The sequence below is a fragment of the Rattus norvegicus genome, chromosome 9 (genome assembly GCF_036323735.1).
Source record: "Rattus norvegicus strain BN/NHsdMcwi chromosome 9, GRCr8, whole genome shotgun sequence".
Classification (NCBI taxonomy): domain Eukaryota; kingdom Metazoa; phylum Chordata; class Mammalia; order Rodentia; family Muridae; genus Rattus; species Rattus norvegicus.
Window position 1 is genome coordinate 4,238,019 of NC_086027.1, and position 20,315 is coordinate 4,258,333.

General features: G+C 40.2%; 1 protein-coding gene across 16 annotated transcripts in view; it reads right to left on the reverse strand.

Moving 5' to 3' along the window:
- The window catches only part of Tbc1d5 (TBC1 domain family, member 5), a 516,940-nt gene extending 497,987 nt beyond the window's left edge, over window positions 1–18,953 (reverse strand). For 10 of the 16 annotated variants that reach the window (XR_010054624.1, XR_005488952.2, XM_063267576.1 and 7 more), the window contains exon 1: window positions 15,369–18,953. The gene's annotated coding sequence lies outside the window, so the exon portion shown is untranslated. Of the gene's footprint in view, window positions 1–13,212; window positions 13,240–15,368 lie in introns of all 16 variants that reach the window. The other 6 variants (XM_063267577.1, XM_039084053.2, XM_063267574.1 and 3 more) reach the window with 2 other exon arrangements.
- Between the last annotated feature and the right edge of the window lie 1,362 nt (window positions 18,954–20,315).

Here is a 20,315-nt window from a genome sequence, read left to right on the forward strand (position 1 = left end):
AACAAAAAGCCCAGGATAGTGAAAACTATCCTCAACAATAAAAGAACTTCTGGGGGAATCACCGTCCCTGACCTCAAGCTGTATTACAGAGCAACAGTGATAAAAACTGTATGGTATTGATACAGAGACAGGCAGGTAGACCAGTAGAATAGAATTGAAGACCCGGGGGTTGGGGATTTAGCTCAGTGGTAGAGCGCTTGCAAAGCCCTGGGTTCGGTCCCCAGCTCCGAAAAAAAAGAAAAAAGAAAAAGAAAAAGAATTGAAGACCCAGAAATGAACCCACACACCTATGGTCACTTGATCTTTGACAAAGGAGCTAAAACCATCCAATGGAAAAAAGATAGCATTTTCAACAAATGGTGCTGGTTCAACTGAAGGTCAACATGCAGAAGAATGCAAATTGATCCATTCTTATCCCCCTGTACAAAGCTTAAGTCCAAGTGGATCAAGGACCTCCACATCAAACCAGATACACTTAAAATAATGTGGGGAAGAGTCTTGAACACATGGGCACTGGGGAAATTTTCCTGAACAAAATACCAATGGCTTATGCTCTAAGATCGAGAATTGGGAACTCAGAAAACTGCAAAGCTTCTGTAAGGCAAAGGACACTGTGGTTGGGACAAATCGGCAACCAACAGATTGGGAAAAGATCTTTACCAATCCTACAACAGATAGAGGCCTTATATCCAAAATATACAAAGAACTCACGAAGTTAGACTACAGGGAGACAAATAGCCCTATTAAAAAATGAGGTACAGAGCTAAACAAAGAATTCTCAGCTGAAGAATATGGAATGGCTGAGAAGCACCTAAAGAAATGTTCAACATCTTTAGTTATAAGGGAAATGCAAATCAAAACAACCCTGAGAATCTACCTCACACCAGTCAGAATGGCTAAGATAAAAAACTCAGGTGACAGCAGATGCTGGCAAGGATGTGGAGAAAGAGGAACACTCCTCCATTGTTGGTGGGATTGCAGACTGGTACAACCATTCTGGAAATCAGTCTGGAGGTTCCTCAGAAAATTGGACATTGAACTGCCTGAGGATCCAGCTATACCTCTCTTGGGCATATACCCAAAAGATGCCCCAACGTACAACAGAGACACATGCTCCACTATGTTCATAGCAGCCTTATTTATAATAGCCAGAAGCTGGAAAGAACCCAGATGTCCTTCAACAGAGAAATGGATACAGAAAATGTGGTACATCTACCCAATGGAGTACTACTCAGCTATGACTTCATGAAATTTGTAGGCAAATGGATTGAACTAGAAAATATCATCCTGAGTGAGGTAACCCAACCACAGAAACACACACATGGTATGCACTCACTGATAAGTGGATATTAGCCCAAAAGCTCAAATTACCCAAGATATAATCCACAGACCACATGAAGCTCAAGAAGAAGGATCACCAAAATGTGGATGCTTCAGTGCTTCTTAAAAGGGGGAACAAAAATATTCATAGGAGGGAATATGGAAGCAAGTTTGGAGCAGAGATTGAAGGAACAGCCATTCAACGCCTGTCCCACATGTGGCATATATACATATACACACACATACATACACACATACACACACACACACACACACACACACACACACACACACACACACAGAGCCACCAAAACTAGATAAGATTGATTGAAGCTTAAGAAGTGCATGCTGGCAGGAACCGGATATAGATGTCTCCTGAGAGACACAGCCAGAGCATGTCAAAAACAGAAGTGAATGCTAGCAGTCAACCATTGAACTAAGAACTGGACCCCTGCTGGAGGAATTAGAAAAAGTACTGGAAAAGCTGAAGGGGCTTGCAACACCACAAAACAACAATCCCAGCCAAGCAGAGCTCCCAGGGACTAAACCACCATCCAAAGACTAAACATGGAACTGTGATCAAGGGCAAGGAAGCAGAAATAAACACTTTACATCCCTCCCCCTCCCCCAGAAAATGAAAACAAGATTCTGCTTGTTTCTAGCCCCATCATAGTCATTTTTTTAAGAATATCAAATTAGCCAAGAAGGCATATGCAACTTGAAAACAAAATAGTGTTTTCCCTGTTCTTTACTTTCAAGTCACATTATTTAATTGTTATGAATTTCTAAATAACATAGAGGAAGGTATGAAAAATTAAGGCATAGACTGAAAAGCCTGACAGTGGGAGGCACTTAGATTAAATGAGTAACTTAAGCCATAAAAAGAAGAAGCCATGCTCTTCCACTGTCTGGGCTGTTACATAGCTGTTCTCAAACATGGAAGTCCACACTCCCAAACTCATCTTTCTCTACCAATTTCAAACAGCATTCAGTCAACCTGAGACTGGAAATAATCTCAACTGACCCTTGCTCTCCAATCCCATCCTGCATGCTACAAACCAGAAGCTCTAGCAAGCAACCTTCTTCACATTTCACAAACCTGCTTGAAATGTGTTTAGCCGTGTGCCCGTGTTCCATTCGAGTCCCTCTGCCTATTTACTCACTCTGAGCGCTCTATCTGTCAAAGCATGGCTCGTTTCCTTCTACCCAGCTAAAGAACACTCACAAACTACAAACCTGACTACATTTTCCTTACTTGAATTTTGACAAAACCACATACACATCTCTTATCATACATGCCATAGAAACTAAAATAATTTTTTAAAATGTATTTCTTTCTTCTAACAGATTTTGACTGTCACCAAACCAAGGGCTAATTTTCATCTTTATATTTTATATTTATGTTTTATATGAACTGCGTATATACCTAGTTTTAGATAATTATTTCTTTTTATCGCTTAAAATTAAAACAAAACAGACTTCTGCCTCCACCCCCTCCCTCTACTCTAGGGCTGACACCACACTACACTCTACACTACACTAGACTGACACCAACAGTGCCTCCCTGGGTCGCTTTCCACACTTTCTGTTAAGGTAGGGAGCCCCAACTTGGACCAGCAACCCCACCTTCCTTCACAGAGTCCTTGCTTCTCTCGATGGGAAACCTACACTCCTCTCCACCTGCAGTGCAGCCACCCCACCAAGCACCACATCCCATACCCCACCCTTCCCTCCTTGCAGCCTCCTCGATTCTGAGTATAGAGTCCAGCACCCGAGCCTAGTTTGGCTGGCCATACCCACACCATCCCAACCTCCAGGTTAGAGCAGGAAGCAACTGCATGCACGAGTGCAGGCCCCTGTGCCCTCTCACTATCCATATCATATCCCATTTTCAGGCCCAATCTGACTCATATAACCTGTGCTCTGGCCCATTCTATCACGTCCATATCAGACACAAAACCAACAGAAAAGAAATCCACATGTAAAATCATCAGAAAAACACAAATAACATGAAAGAGCAAGACGGTGTCACCCACCTCCCCCTAAAACCCACAAGTCCTACATCTCCATCCCCAGTGATCAAGGATGAACCCCACACCACAGAACTTAAAACACATGCACACACCTAATCAGTTTGAATCTACATAAAGAAACAATGAACTAAAAGGGAATAAACTTTAAGAAAACAAATGCCTAAGTAATGAAGTGATGGAGACAATCAAAGATTTGAAAACAGAACTCAATAAAGAGATAATGATATTGAAGAGAACTCATGATAAAATGAAAGAAGAACAACTCGACATCCCAGTTACAAAATTCAAGGGGAAGTCTCACAAGTAGAATGGAGCAAGTAGACAATAGAACATTACACAGAACTTGAAGACAAAGTTGAAGAGGAACTAAAGCATATACATAAAGAATACACACACACACACACACACACACACACACATATCACATACACATTAACACAGGAGAGAAACAAGCAGAAACTGTAAAACATAAAAACATCAAATCTTCTAATTATAAGCATATTTGAAGACTCCCATATCAACGGCATAGACCAGATCTTCAAAAAAATTATACAAGAAAATGTCCCCAAATTAGAGCAAAATACCCACATGGATACAAAAGGCTCACATTGTATACCAAATAGACAAGACCAGAAAATAAACTCACCATAGCATATGATATTTAAAATAGAAAATATACAGAGTAAAGAAAAAGTTTTAAAGGTTGCAAAAGAAAATTAAATAGTCAAATAAAATGAAAAATCCACTAGAATAATCATTAATTTCTCAGGTATAAACTTGGATAGTCAGAAGAGCCTAGGGTCAACTTCTAAAAGACCATGAATGCCAACTTGGACTACCATACCCATCAAAACACAAATGAAACTATAATAACCAAAACACAAAATATGTCTACGAACACAAATAACAACAAAAAACAATAACAAAAAGTTGGTAATCAACATCTTTCCAAAAGAACTAAATGTTAATGGCCTCAATTATCCAATCAAAGGACATAGTCTGGCTGAATAAATTAAAAAACAAAATTGATCTATCTGTTCTGTACAAGAAACTCAGCTTTAAAGATAGGCACCATCTTAAAGTGAAAAGATAGAACAAGCTCCTCGATCAGGGAACAAACAGGCAGTGACATCCTACTGTCTATCAAACTAAAGACGTCACAGTAGAATGAATCAAAAGGGGTCAAGAATGGCACTTCATTCTAATCAAAGGAACAGTTAACCAAGAAGACATTGTAATATTAGCCATATATATGCCGAACTCCAATGCACCCAATTCTATAAGAAAGACCTTAGTACTACAATTAAAGACACAGGTAAACATCAACCTTTAACACTAGGTGGTCTCAATACCCAATTTCTCCAACAGATAGGCCATCTGGACAAAAAGTACACAAGAGAAAGCACAGATATACGCCAAGCACACTGAACAAATATCTAAAGGATATTCACCTAAACACCAGAAAACGTATGCTCTACTCAGCAGCCCACAGAAATTTCACAAAAATACACCATATCCAAGGATACAAAACAAATTTCAAGAAATTAAAAAAAAAGAAATAAGTTATATGTATCAAATCTGACCATTATGCAAATGAAACTTGACAGAGCAAACAAATCTATAAGTAAGAACAAAAAAACATGGAGATTAAGCAATTAGTCAATGAACAGTGAGTAGGTCAAAAACAAAAAGAAAAGCCAAAATCTGCTTCATTGAGAAGTCAAACAAGAGCAACAGACCCTTGGCCCAATTAACCAAAAGAAAGACACAAGAGAATCAAAAATAAATAGGGAAACATTACAGCAGACACCAAAAAAATTAGAATATTAGAAAGGAATACTTTTAAAATGTGTACTCCATTAAATAGTAATAGAAAGCCTTTTAGGAAAAAAAAAAACACAATACTAAGGGTCAAACAGATTCACAGCAGAACTCTACTAGATTTTCAAAGAAAATCTACAATCTTTTTTTCAAATTGCTTAAAAAATATACACAGAAGGATCACTTTGAAACCTATAATGCCAGTAGTCACCTGTGTTGATTAAGTTTTATGCCAACCTGACACAGGCTGGAGTCATTCACAAAAAGGGACTCCTGAGAAAATGCCTCCATAAGATTTGCCTGAAGGCAAGTCTACAGGGCACTGTCTTGATTGACCAATGATGTCAAAGAGGCCAACCCACTGTGGGCTGTCCCATCTCTGGACAGGTGGTCCTGGGTGTATTAGAAAGCAAGATGAGCAAACAATGAGGAGGAAGACAGCATTTCCTTAAAGCTTCTACTGAGGTCCCCACCTCCAGAGTCCTACTCTGCTTTCCCTCAGTGGCAGATTGTGACCTGAGACTTGAGCTGAAATAAACGCTATTCTTCTGAAGATATAGTCCTACTCATGCTATTACATCAACACAATAGGAACCCTAACTTAGATAATACAAAGACCTGTTAAGACTCAACAAAAAAGAAAAGCATAGGTGAACATCTCTGATGAATACAGATTCAAAATACCTCAATAAATATGTTCAAACCTAATACAAGCATATACCAAAATGACTGTCCATGGTGACCATGTTGGTTTTTCCCCAGGGATGCAAAAATATTAAAACAAACAAATTAATAAATGCAATAAACTATATAAATATACTTACAGACAAAACTCACATAATAATCTTAATAGATACAGAAAAGGTCCTTCAGTAACCCCAACAAGTCTTCATGATAAAAGTTCTAGAAATTTCAGGACTGAAGGGCATGTATCTCAAAATAATGACGCTGTACATGAGAAGCCCACAAACAATATCATCCCAACACAGAAAAACTTGAATCAATCCATAACAATCAGGACAGGACTGCCCACCATTCCTACTCCTTTTCAATGTAATGCTCAAAGCACTAGTTGAAGCAGTAAGGCAAGAGGACATTAAATGGTTAAAAACAACAAAAGAAGTCAAACTATGTGCAGATGATATGGTAATACACATAAAAGAAACCAAATTCCAGCAGAAAACTGAAATGTTTAACAATTTAGCAAAGTGGCAGGATACAAAATCAAGTTAAAAAGTCAGAGGCCTTTCTATAGGCCAACAATAAGCATGATAGACAAACTCCTGTTCACAGTAGCCTCAAAGAACAGAAAGTATCTAAAATACATAGAACCAAGAAGTGAAGGACTCTACAATTAAAACTTCAAGTCTGTAAAGGAAGAAATTGAGCAGGAGTCTAGAAAACACAATAACATCCCATACTCACTGGTAACAATACTGTGAAAATGACCATTCCATCAAAAGCAATTTACATATTCAATGCAATCCAAATCAAAATCCCTATCTCATTATTCACAAAAATTAAAAAAAAAAAACCTCCTAAAATGCATATGGAATAGACCCCAGATAAGCAAAGTAATCCTGATAAAAATGAGCACCGCAGCAGGGATTGCCAGTGCAGACTGTAAGATGTATTATAGAGCCACATTAATAAAAGCACATGGTACCTAGCACGAAGACAGATTGACAGAGGAAACAGAAAATCTGACTACACATAACTACAATCATGTAATATTTAATGATGACTCCAAAAACAAACACTGGAGAAAAGAAAGCATCTTCACCAAGTGGTGCTTGGAAACCTGGATATGCATGTGTAGAAGGATGCTTAGACCCATCCATCTCCACCACACGGCACTAACAGTAACTCTAAGTCCATCGAAGACCAACTGAAACCTGAAAGGCTGTGACTACTAGAAGGAAATACAGGCAGCAGCTATAAATCTGCAGGGAAGAGCTTTCTGAATAGGGCTCCATTTGCCCAGGAATTAAGGGCAACAATTGACAGGTGAAACCTCATAAAACTAAAGAGCATCTGAACAGCTAAGGAAACATTCAAGCAAGTAGAAGTAGAGGAAGGAAAGGGGGAAATTCTTGCCAGCTATATATTCAGCAAAGGATTAATATCCAGAATATAAAGAATCAAAACAGCAGAGAGTCAAACAAATAGCCCATTCAAGAAACAGGCTATGGATCTGAAAAGAAAGTTTTCAAAGGAAGAAATAAAAGTGGCTAAGAAATATCTCAAAAAAATTTTTTCATCATCCTTACCAACTAGAAAAATGCTAGTCATAACAACTTTGAGATTTCCTCTTCCACAATCAAAATGATTAAGATCAGCAAAACAACCAACAACAAAAGCTGAAAAGATTGCAGCCAATGGGGAGTCCTCAGTCATTGTTGAAAGGATTGAAAACCGCTGCAATCACTCAGAAAACCTGTGAGGAGAGCTCTCAACATGTTGATAATAAATCTGCCCTAAGACCAGCTCCAACACTTCATGGCATCTGCCCAAAGAACGCAGCATCTGCCCAGACCCTTGCTCAGCCATGTTCACTGCCGCTTCACTGGGTTACTAGTCGGCTGTGAAGAAACGGACATCGTGACATTTTCAGGAAAATTGTACCAGAAATTATACTGATGTAACCCAGCCCGAAAGACAGATGCAACACGTCCTCTCTCATCTGCAGCTCCTAGGCCCATGTCTTCAGACCTAAGCACAGCTCTTGCTCCTCACCAAAGAAACAGCTCTTTGTAGCGATAGACAGAGACCACCACAGAAAACCACAACTGATCAAACTGCAGAGATAAATGGTGGGCTGCTAAACACAACTCTTGTACCCATGATATCTCAACATCATAAGACCTTAAATAAGACCTGAACAAGGACACTACCAGTAAATATATCATCATGGAAGGGAGAAATTCCACAGGGCCCCAACCCTAAACAAAATACTACAAGCAACTAAGGAACACTGAGAGCAGGAGAAATAATCTTCACCAGAGAAAAGTACTCAAATTCATTAACAAATACAAATAACTATCTTAAGTATCACAAGTAACACAAGAAAGTGAGCAAGTTAGCTCGCTCTCTCGCTCTCTCTCTCTCTCTTTCTCTCTCTCTCTCTTTCTCTCTCTCTCTCTCTCTCTCTCTCTGTGTGTGTGTGTGTGTGTGTGTGTGTGTGTGTGTGTGTGTGTGTGTAAGCAGTAGCAAAGTCAGAGAAGCCATCAATTTGAAAGGCAGGAGGACGAAGCAGGAGTGATATGGGCAAGGGGAAGGTTGGAGGGAGGAAAGGAAGGGAGAGGAATGATGTGGTTACATTTCAGTTTGAAAATCTGTAACAAATGAGTACCCCAAATTCTCATTAGCAATTAGCAATATTGATGAATATTACACATAGGCAACAAAATTGCTGAGCTGGTCAACAAACTTCAAGCCATTCCCCACACCTAACCTGTCCTTCTCAGTATCACAGGCAATTGCTTTTCTCTAGCACCCTTGACCATGGCAAAAACATGTCCAGTGGAGAGGCAGCACTACCAGATAGCTAGAAGCCATTATTTCTCCTCTTTCCCATCCTGTGGCATCCCTGGCTGACACTGTCTCTTCCTTAAATCCAGTTCCTTTCAGACTATTCAGTCTTCTGATGCACTAGCTTCTACCATACAACCCACTGTGATGGTTCATCTAAATGTCAACCTAGAATCACCTAGGAAGACAATTTGAATGAGGAATTTTCTAGATCAGTTAGGCTTATGGGCGTGCCTACAGGATGTGGTCTTGTTAACAGAACCAGCCTATTGTGGGTGGCATATTCTATCCACTGCACCCTCAACTGTATAAGAGTAAAGAAATGTAGCTGAGTATCAACAGAAGAAATCAGGCAGACGAGTATATTCATCTCTCTCTACTCTTGACTGTGGTGTGATGTTTTGTTGTTTTATCACAGCAACAAAATGAAACTAGAACACCCAACGTGCTTTGTTTCTTCCCAAAACCTTATCTTCTGTATTTGGATAATGCTACCTGCTCTCACAGCTGCTGCAGACCTAATGAATATGTGGACACTTCTTTCTATGGCAAATATCTCAGCTGCTCATAGACCCCTGGTTTGGTTCCTGACCAATTCCATTATCAGTGAAATTAGTTCTTGGATTAACTTTCCTCTGTTGAATAACCTCGTAAGGTTACTATTTTCTAGAAAAATGAATTATCAGCTTGGCAGAGTGCCCCAAGCCTGTAATGTCAGCACTTGGAAAACTGAGAAGTGAGGAGGGACACAGTATAAGGCCAGCCAGGGTTACATAGTGAGTACCAGGCAAATCAAAGCTACATAGAATCCTAGCTCTGGAAAACAAACAACAAAAAAGAATGTACTGACTACATTTCAGCATAGCAAAGTATTAAAAACTTTAAAGAGAAGATAGCTTATTATACAAAAACATTATTCTGAACACAGATACAGAGAAAATCATTCCTTAGATTCTTAAAAGTAAAAATAAAAAAATTTAACATTTTATTCATAGCAAATTATTTCTCATTGGGATGATGTCTTTACTCAGCTGCAATATTTGCCTGAAATAAATCAATCACGTACAATAAAATGTCACTTTTTTGAGACTTACTTAGTAGAGGGGAAATTGGAAAGATTATGGGATTTGGAGTCACTGCAGGCCAAGACATCTGTTCAGAGGAAAGAACTGTTAAGGACCTCCTGTCACTGACTTATCATTCAAATCCATAAAACTGAGGACTTTTTTTAAAACTCTGTAAAGATAAATCAAACTAGACTATTCAGTTAAGCTATATGTTTATCCAAACATACTTCAACACATTTGCTTAAGATTATAAAATAGCAAAGTAAAAAGAATCACCTCAAACATATGGAATGTAAGTATAATCCATAAGTGGTTCAAAGCTAACAACAGATTATTACATAAAAGACTTCTCAATTCTTTTTTCATTAATTATTACCAAGAAAAAAAATCCCAGTAGAAGACTGGTAAAATAATTCACTCTCTGTCCAAACTGGAGTTCAGAAAACAGGGCAGTTCCACAGTAAAAACTTTTTTTTTTTTTTTTTTAGTAAATAAATAGCATTTCTTAATCTCTGAATGCATGGTCTTGATCTCATCAAAACAGTATTTTAACATCCCATAAATGCACAAATTAAAATTAACGATCAAGGGGCTGGGGATTTAGCTCAGTGGTAGAGCGCTTACCTAGGAAGCGCAAGGCCCTGGGTTCGGTCCCCAGCTCCGGAAAAAAAAAAAAAATTAACGATCAATTTAAGATTGCAGACACTGAACAAATGAGAAATGCAAAGGAGAAGAGACCTGACATAGAACAAAACTCCAGACATTTATATAAAACCACTATCTCATTTCAAACTGTATGAGATGATTTCGGGAAAAGGTACACAAAGTTTTCTAAGCTGACTCACCAACAAACAGAAGTAGAATTTCAGCTCAGTATTGTCTGGGTCTAGATTATAATCCTATTAACAATCCTCCCTTCTTTCCTCTAGAATCAGATGCCCTATGGGTAATATCAAAGTAAAACTAAAAATAAAACAAGTTTTTTTTTTAACAGAAACAACTTGAGCCTTTATCTTTCAAGAATCTTTAATATCGAGCTTTCAAATAACTAACATAAGTAATTCTAGTTTAAATCCCAGCTTTACTGAGTCTATGTTCAGGTTCTATAAGTAAACAGACTATAAGATTCCTAAGTGATTCCCAATTACTATATATGTCTTACTGACAAACTGTCAAAAATGAGATCAACATCTCCAAATCCAGCATCCTACCTACTTCTCTCGTGGGTTATGCTGACAGACTAGCCTTGCTAGCTCGTCCTAGTCAACCATTCTTTTAATGGGCTTGTATCTGAAAACAAGATGAAATGCTCCTTGTCTACTATCCTCCGTCAAAATCTTGACATCTGCTTTCTAGTAGATACATGGGTACCAGTATTTTCCACACCACTTCTTTTCAAATAACAACAAATCACACACACACACACACACACACACACACACACACACACACACACTCCCTCTTTAAGGAATAAATGGTATATTCAACCATGTACCCATTACATAGCTAAAATGAAAATTCCATAATAACCACATTTGTATTGACTATACATAATGCACTTGCTTTTTCCTACTTTTTTTAATGGCAGTAGCAGGCCCCAGGCTGGTCTCAGAAACACTAACCTACCATTAGAAGACCATTACTCTAACACCACTAAGAAGGCAGTAATACAACTTGAGTGCTTTTCCTTCTTCCTCTCCAAAGTGGGGTAGAAAAAGACAAGAGAGCAAGAAAGATAAAGCTCTTCTCTAGCATATCAGCTCTCCCAACACAAAGTCCTATAACTAATTATGTTAACCATTTTAATTGTTAGACCACCATTTTCAGACTTTCGACATCTCAAACAAACTGTACCAACTGAATAATTTCCAATGTTTAATTAGGATAGTCTGCAATCATTTACAAATGAAGTGAAAGAACAATGAATTCAGTGACAAATTATGAAATTCTGCAATGTCTAATCACAAAACGTCCTGCTTTCTCATGCACACAGACTAACACATGGAAACTGCAGATTCTTTCCATCTAACCACAAAGGTGTGATTACAACAATATCCTCAATATGTAGATTTTTTATCCCGCCACCTTCAGACGCTGCATTTTTTTTTTTATGAGACAGGGTTTCACTGTGTAGCCCTGAGTGCCCTGGAACTCAGAATGTAGACCAGGCTGGCCTCTATCTCACAAAGATTAGTTTATCTCTGCCTCCCAAGTGCTAGGGTTAAAAGCAACCACCATCTGCCTGGCAAGAGGCTACAATCAAACAATATAAAAGTAATTAAATATTGCAATGACTTCTAAAACCAATTAAACTGATTTTATAATGGATTATTACTCAATACAAAAAGTACTACAACGTTTCAAATAAAAGTTATACCTCTAAGATCACCTGTATTATAAAACCATGGATAAGAGAATAGTTTTTCCATTAAAGATTAAAGCTCCAGTACATTAATATTGGTATGTGTCAAAAATAGGATGTTTTTTTGGGGTTGGGGATTTAGCTCAGTGGTAGAGCGCTTGCCTAGGAAGCGCAAGGCCCTGGGTTCGGTCCCCAGCTCCGAAAAAAAAAAAAAAAAAGAACCAAAAAAAAAAAAATAGGATGTTTTCTCAGCAGAATACCATAAAAAATAGCATAGGAATACTTATAAATATCATTATTCTACATAACCAGTCATGACTAATTAGAGGACTCTATTTCTGACACAGTATAATTTTAATAGCTTTTGTTTAGCCTAAATACATTAATCGTATTACAGAATGTAACTTCACACCCCCCAAATGAAATAGTATTGGTTTTACAAATAAGTTAAACTAAAACTATGAAGAGATACATGAAAAAGAATCCTACAAGCAATATAATTTCTCAAGTTTCAGCCCACAGCATAGCATACTGCCATTCTAGTGATCTCTCCATAGGGAAAGAACTACCTTGATTGACAATAAAGCATCACTCTTCAGACTGACACAGAGAAAGACACAAAAAGAGAGGTCAGGGAAGGTGATATATTTATTTGCAATAAAACATATACTATTCAACTTAAAATATAATCCTTTATTCATGGGTTGGCCTTCCTACTTTTTCAGTGTTCAAGTATGTTAATGACCAATGGTTAGTTTTATTGCCCTTACTAGTCAAATAGAGAGCCAGGAATTTAAGATCTAAATCTAAATATTAAGATCACAAGTATAAATGACAAATACAAAGAAATTGTATCAAAACCAGGCATTGGGATAAAAGAGTAGGAAAAAGCCTATAGTATGAAATATGCCTGAGGGGTGAAGGCAGAGCAGAGGCAGGCCAGGAAGGCCTTCCCAGTCAAAGCAAAGAAGATACATTTTACATTTAGCGGTGACACAAAAAATGTAAAGAGATTGGGACAGCCAACTGTGCAAAGAAGTGCAAGGGAAATCCAACTTTACAGGTGTGTCATACTCACCTCTCTCAGAGAAGAGCAGCACTGAGGCTTTCATTTTAGAATGCAGGAAATAAAAAAAGGAACAAGATTTTATTTTTAAAATGAAAATAAAGGTCCTAATCAACAACACTATGAAAATTCATCAATTTACTTTCTAAATAATAATTAATAATAATAAAAAGTTATACAAGATAATTAAGATTTGCAAGGATTCATAAATCAGAATCCCAGCTTCGTATTAGCTACATAAATCAGGTATGTGATTTATCCATCCAGTTTCTGTTTCCTTAAAAGTTGTAACAATAATGTGTGTTAAGATGTGTCATGTGTTTAGGATACAGAGAAGTAAGGTAAAGTAATAACTAAAATTAAGATTATAAAAATTATGGGCCTAGAAGCTGCTTGACTTCCATAGAGACTTCCATAAAGCTCTTTAACCTGTACAAGGACTCTACATTCAATAGAAGTAAAGGGACAACCACTTTTATATATGTAAAGCATGAGGTTTGTTAAACTCTTTCATTTACATTATAAAAATTACATGAAGGAGAAAAAACTGAATCCAGTTAGGACACCGTCGTGTGGCTCTCAACTGATTTAAACAATATACTTCAAATATCAAGAACACACTTCCCAACTGAGGCTACACTTGAAGACATTAGACACAATGCTTTTGCGGATAAAAGAAACTTTGATCCAGCATTACATTTGGACCCAAGATTCCAAGCCTATGCCTTCATTAAAAACTCAATGAACTGGGGAGCAAGTCTTTCAAGAAGTACACCAAATTATTATAACAAAAAACAAAACAAAAATTAGACCAAAGCTCCAGACAGCATACAGAACACGAAATTTGTACTTCTTTTCCTTCTCCTGGAATCCAGCGTTGGCTCAAGCTAAGTCCTCCAGCAAACTTTTTTTTAGTGCATTCTGTCACTGAACCTTCCTATACCAGGCCATCTCTTCATTCGAAAAAAAAATATATATATACACACAGACGATATCTAAATCTTTTGTACTGAACAAGGTCCTGTCCAGCACCAGGTGAGAAGTGCAGAATAACAAGTTGTGTCAGCTATCACATCTGCTGAGTTAGTATCCCATTTTAACAAGAACCTCGGAGACTCAGGTTTAATCAATGCTTTCTATCAGACTGCTGCAGTCCTAGAACAGGACAGAACCAAAGACACATAACGTAAAAGTGAATTTCTTCGCCACTCGATTCAAAGGTTTTTCAATAGTGCTTACGCGCAATGCACCCTGTGCAACAGCACACTTATAAGAGTTGGTTTACGGACTACATTCTGATGTAATACATGTACAAAAGCCCTAATATTTCAGCTCAACCCACCTCAAGCGATTTAGCATGTAACCTGCATGTTAAGGTTTTAGGAGTCAGTCCAGTTCAGAATTGAGAAATGAGACTGTGCAGAAAGTGATGTGTTTGTTGGTGGGGGTGGAGGGTGAGGGGCTATTAAAGATGTAACTTTCAAAAGCTGTTAGTATTCTCAAGCGCTAAATTAGTAACTAATACTGAAACTCTATTAGTAACTAGTATTGACCAAACTCTAGGTCCCGTCTGTATAGAGTGTATTGGAAAGACAGTACATCTCCAGGAAAACGGAGGGGACTGGGGCAGGCAACTCTCCCGGTAGTTTTCCTCGGGTCCTGACAGGCCTCGAACGCACAGGTGCTGGTGTGAATAACTAGCACTAAGGCAAATGAAGGCAGGAGAGGGTTTCTCTCCTCAGAGGCTGCTGGACTGAGGGCTCGAGCCGCCTGACTTCCGGCCTGTGAAGGAAACGTGCTGCCCAGGGCTGAAATAAACAGGGAACCGGCCAAGGAGGAAGTAGGGCTGGCTGAGGCGCCGAGCTCGCCCGGACCTCCAGAGGAGTTGGGGACCGGACGGAGACCAGCGGGCTGAGGGGCCGCCTCGCCCCTGTACGCGCTCGCTCGCCTGCCCGCCCGCCCTCCGGCCCCCAGCGGACGGAGCCCCCGCCCGCCTCCCTTCCCAGCCCGCGCGCAATCCGGGGCCCGCTCGGGCCTTCCCTGGTGGCGGGACGGGCCCAGCGAGGCTGAGGAGAGGCCGGAGAGGGAACGACGGGTGTGCGGCTGGCCGGGGAGGCTGACGGGGGAGGCGAGGCGCTTTTTCACCGTTAGTATCGTTATGTTTTTACCTGTAGCGCAGCAGGGCTCCCCAGCTCCTACTCCCTGAATCATCCTCCTCCCCTCCTTTCTCTCTCTCTTTCTGTCTCTCCTTTCTCTCTCTCTCTTTCTCTCTCTCTCTCTCTTTCGCTCGCTCTCTCTCTCCCCGTCAGTCTGCCGGGCTCTCGTGGAACACGCCGGGCCTGGCCCGACCAGCAAGAGAATGGGGCGGGAGGTGGCGGCGGTGACCAGCGCCCACGTGACCACGCTCCCGCCGTAACGGCGTCCGCCTCCTGCCGCGCGCCCTCCCAGCGCTCCACCTCTAGTAACCCCGCGCGCCCGAGGACCCCAGCGCAGGCGCGCGGCCGGGCTGGGACGAGCCGGCGGGTGACCCGCGGGTGACCGGCGCGCTGGGAGCCTGGTGTCTGGGGTAGGTCGGGGTGAGGAGGTAAGAGGGGACGCCCGAGAGCTAAGGCTCTGCCTGGGCCATACTAGTGCGCATGCGCGCGGGGGCTCCACACAGTGCTAGACTAGATTGTAAGAGCGGGCCCTGTGCTGCAACCCCAGGTCCCCACTTGCACCAGCTTCTCAGGGTGGAACTGGCTGCAAGGAGAAAAGTCACCCCTGGGAACGTCCTAATCTGGCACTCTGCCTAGGATCGGACAATTTCCTTGTCACCTGTAAATGGCCTTCCTTTCACTGTTGGTCTACAGCTGTACAGACTGATGACAGCTCATGTCACCCAACTCTTTGGAGGGACTCATTAGCTGTTTGTGAAGACTTTCTCTGTATGAATTCAGAAAGAGGTGTTCTTTTCTAGCAACCCCACACCTGTAAAACCACATAGGTTTCATCTTGACTCTAGTCTCCCTAACCATCTAATGACTGACGATTTTGGCAAATGACTAGACCCTGGTTTTACCTCTCTCTGCCCCTGTTTAATCATGATTTAAGATTACCTTTAACCTCCAGCACTGGGATACTGGCATTTTCTTCTCCAGTAGGAAAACTTTTGAGTGATAACGCTAGTTACTGTGGTAAAAACCTCATTTGAGTTGAAAAAGAGAAAGAGAGGTGTACCTCTTTCATTAATCTATCTTAACAAATAGCTCAAAAGGAAATGGTCATTATGTTCAGAGTATGGAACCCAATGAGAGAAAGGTCAGAAAGTTAGCTAGCTTCCAAGGAAGGCATACCACACTTCACACAGTGATTCCCTTTTTTAAATTCCCTTCTCGCTGTAGCAGAAATGGAACAGGTTGGGTTGGGGATTTAGCTCAGTGGTAGAGTGCTTGCCTATCAAGTGCAAGGCCCTGGGTTCGGTCCCCAGCTCCGAAAAAAAAAGAAAAAAAAAAAAAAAGAAAGAAAGAAATGGAACAGGTTGAGTGCTTCATGCTAGATTTAATCAGTGCTAATAAAATGTTTTAAAAAAAAAACTCATTGAAAGTTCTGGCTAAATCCACGGTTACATTATTCTCATGAATTCTGAGAGGGTAGAGAACGAGGACTAACAACAGAATCCTAAGAAACAGGAGGATACATCATACAAAGAAACAGAGCAGAAGCTGTGTTTGGATATTGATCTTCTCCCAGCTAGCAATACAACAGTCCGCCATCTGACTGGTATCCTACAATGTATAAGGGACTTTCCTCTCCAGCACCAAAGCTCTCACCCCAGAGCCTCATCTCCTTCCTGAAGTACCGAGGTTCTTCCATATGCTGGTGTTGCTAGGATGGTAGAGGTCCTTCTGTGTGCTCACCAAATGACAGGAGAAATCCGTATCCCCCTCTTGGGATGCTTAGTTTCATAAAAAAAAAAAAAAATTATTAGAGATTAAAAGAACAACTCTGAAGAATGTAAACCTCAGCTGCTTCCAAGAGGGAGAAGCAGCCATGCCATTGGTGGTAGTTAAATAAAAATGACCCCCTTAGGCTCCATGCACTGGAATGTTTAGTCACCAGAGAGTAGAATAACAGAAGAATTAGATGGTGTGGCCTTGTTGAAGGAAGTTGGTTTTTGAGGTTTCAAAAGCTCATGCTAGGCCCAGTCTCTGTCTCTGTCTCAGCCTGCAGATCAGGATATAGTTTTCAACTACTTCTCCAGCACCATGTCTACCTGTACAACCTCATGCCATGTCGGCACTGTAAGCAGGCTGCCAATTAATATTTTCTGACCTGGTCATGGTGTTTCCTCCAGCAATAGAACAGTAGTTAAGACACCATTGAAGCTGGCACAGAGGGTAGATATGCATGTCCAGCTAGCAGCTGCATAGGGAAGGAGACTTTACAAAAACAAAGAAAGCCCAGAGTGTTAAGGAAAGCAAGATTAGGAAGAGAGAAAAGATTCTAAAAGTAGGCTGGCTTATCTAACTACACAGCTGCAGCCTGCACAGGGCATTGGGATTCTAGGTAGGAAAGAGGGCAAGATCTCACGGATTCCTAGTTTACCCCACCTATCTCTCTAACTTAAGGTGAGTCTACCCTTCTACGGGTAGCCCTTTGGCCAAGTGAAGGGCCTGACCAGCTAGAATATTAGGTCTCCAGGCCTGAGAACTCATTCTCTTTAATACCAGGAAGACCCAGTAAGGGACCCGGCTTGGCTTGCCTAGGATGTGACAAAAAAATGTAAGAAGATAAGAAAAACAGTCCAGATATCCCCCACAACCTGTATCCTGCCTGGTTGTCCCAAGATTGGCAGGCCCACCTGACCCTACTAAATGCAACTCTATTCTTTAGATCCCAACAGTAACTTAACTAAGGAGGGACTTCTCTCCTGCTTGTTCTTTATTACTCAGAAACAATCTGTCTATAAGACCATGGTGTCTATAGCGCATGGTGGAGAATAACTCCTTAGGTTCAGTCTTCAGCGGTTTTTTTTTTTAAAGTAATCTTAGAAAAACAAACTGAACTGATGAATAATAATTCCATAGAATTCACTTATTGTAGTACAATTCACGAGTTACAACATCTCAGCTTTGTTAGAAATATGGCAATATCTAAGTGAACTCTTTGTCTTGAGTGACACAACTTAATGCACAAAGAAACGCAAATCTTTAGAAACAGTGCTGGCTACAGGGGGGCAGCCCTTGCCTATAACTGATTTTTTTGGGGGGGGTGGTTTTGTGTAGTCCTGGCTGTTCTGGAACTCACTCTGTAGACCAGGCTGGCCTCAAATTCATAGAGATCCATGTCTCTGCATCCTAGTGCTGAGATTAAAGGTATGTGCCACCACCTGCTGTCTTAGCCTCTGTCTTTATGAACATTCAGCTTCATCTACCTAAGCCAGGCTAATGTGGGAATAAAATATAAGCCCTGCAGTACGGCATGTCTACTGGGAAGTGAGAGGATTGTGGATGTCTCTTCTTCAATCCTTTATCATTGTTGCTGTTTTTTACAATAAAACTGATGCATTCAGTCTCTTTGTGGTTTTCTTGCTCCTCTGAGGAACTGAAGTGAAACACAGCCTTGTCTCATCCTCTGTCCCACCCTCACACTGCAGCTACAGGACGAAGGTTTGGCTTTAGAGGCGTCTTAACTCTCATTCTAGTCATAGAAAGTAAAGTTGACATTATTTTTTAGAATGCCTACCAAGAAAGTGAAAATAAAAATGCTGAAACCAGAAATCAGTTTGTATGTCGTGTCTGCATACCTATGCGTGATAGACTTCTGGCTCCTCCTCCCTTCCAAATCTATTTTCTCTTCTTCCATTGGAATTGAGTTTCTGCTGGGAACACAGCCATCCATCTGGAGGCTACATTTTCTATTCCCCCTTGTGGCTGGGTGTGGCATGTGACTCCATTTTCATCCATGCAATGCTAGAGGGAGCAATGTGTTCATTTTCTATATCACTTGCTTTATCAAAAAAAAAATAAAAAATGTCCACCCTACAGTGTTTCTCCCATTCTATTTCTGCTACATACTCTATTCCAAAAATACAGTCATAGTGACCTAGCTCCCAGGAAGCACAATCTGGCAGAGTCACTAAACATAGTTGTTGGGTCCCTGGATTGCTTCATGGAAACCTATCTACCCAATATTAGTCAATATAGTCTACACTGACTTTTATTAGAAAGATAAATGCATAACTTATTTAAGCCACTGAATTTTAAACCTTTCATTAAAGCCAAAGAATATCTAAGGCATTGTATTTTGGTAAATAAGTTGCTAGGTGCAGAATCTTATGTAAGACTGTCTGAATCATCTTTTAAAGCATAGAACTATAAATGCATTTTCTCTCAGAAGAAATAATATTGTGTTTCTGGACACCTAGTGTTAGATGCTATACTTAAATACTGTAAAGTCCACTTTACATCGTAAGCCATGCAGCTCATATTGTCAGCTCCTATGTTTAAATGTTTACCCCATTCTGTTTTGAGTGGCTGCCTAAAAAGTCTGACATTCTATAGGCCTTTCAAAAGCAAGCAATATATCTTATTTATTTCCAGATTTACGAAATTTCTTATATTTGATGGAATTGGTTGGTTGGTTGGTTGGCTTTTGACACAGCAAAATATGGCCTAGGCTGGACTTAATTTTTCTACTAGGTCATCCAAGTTGTTAAGATCAATAAATGACTGAAACAAATAATAAGTATGTATCACATTATAGAAATTATCAATTTGCTATGTGATTAAATAGACTATTATTACATGATGAAAAGTACTGGAGTGACACAGATTTAACAACTTCAAACAGCATAAATTTCTAAATCCGCAGCGGAGGTCAACAGTGCGTGGTTTAACCAGGGTCTTTGCTTCCAGGTGTCTCTGCACATTTGTAACTAAGTTGTTAACTGAGGTTGCCATCTATCTGTGTTTGGCGGTGGCAAAAGTGAGTCAGTTGACAGTTTTATAATCAGGATCCTCAATCTCTAACTGACTGTGAACTAGAGGCTGCTCACAGATCTTGCCATGTGGACCTTGCCATACAGAAACTTGATGCATTAAAACAGGGCACAGAGACAGACAGAGAGACAGAGA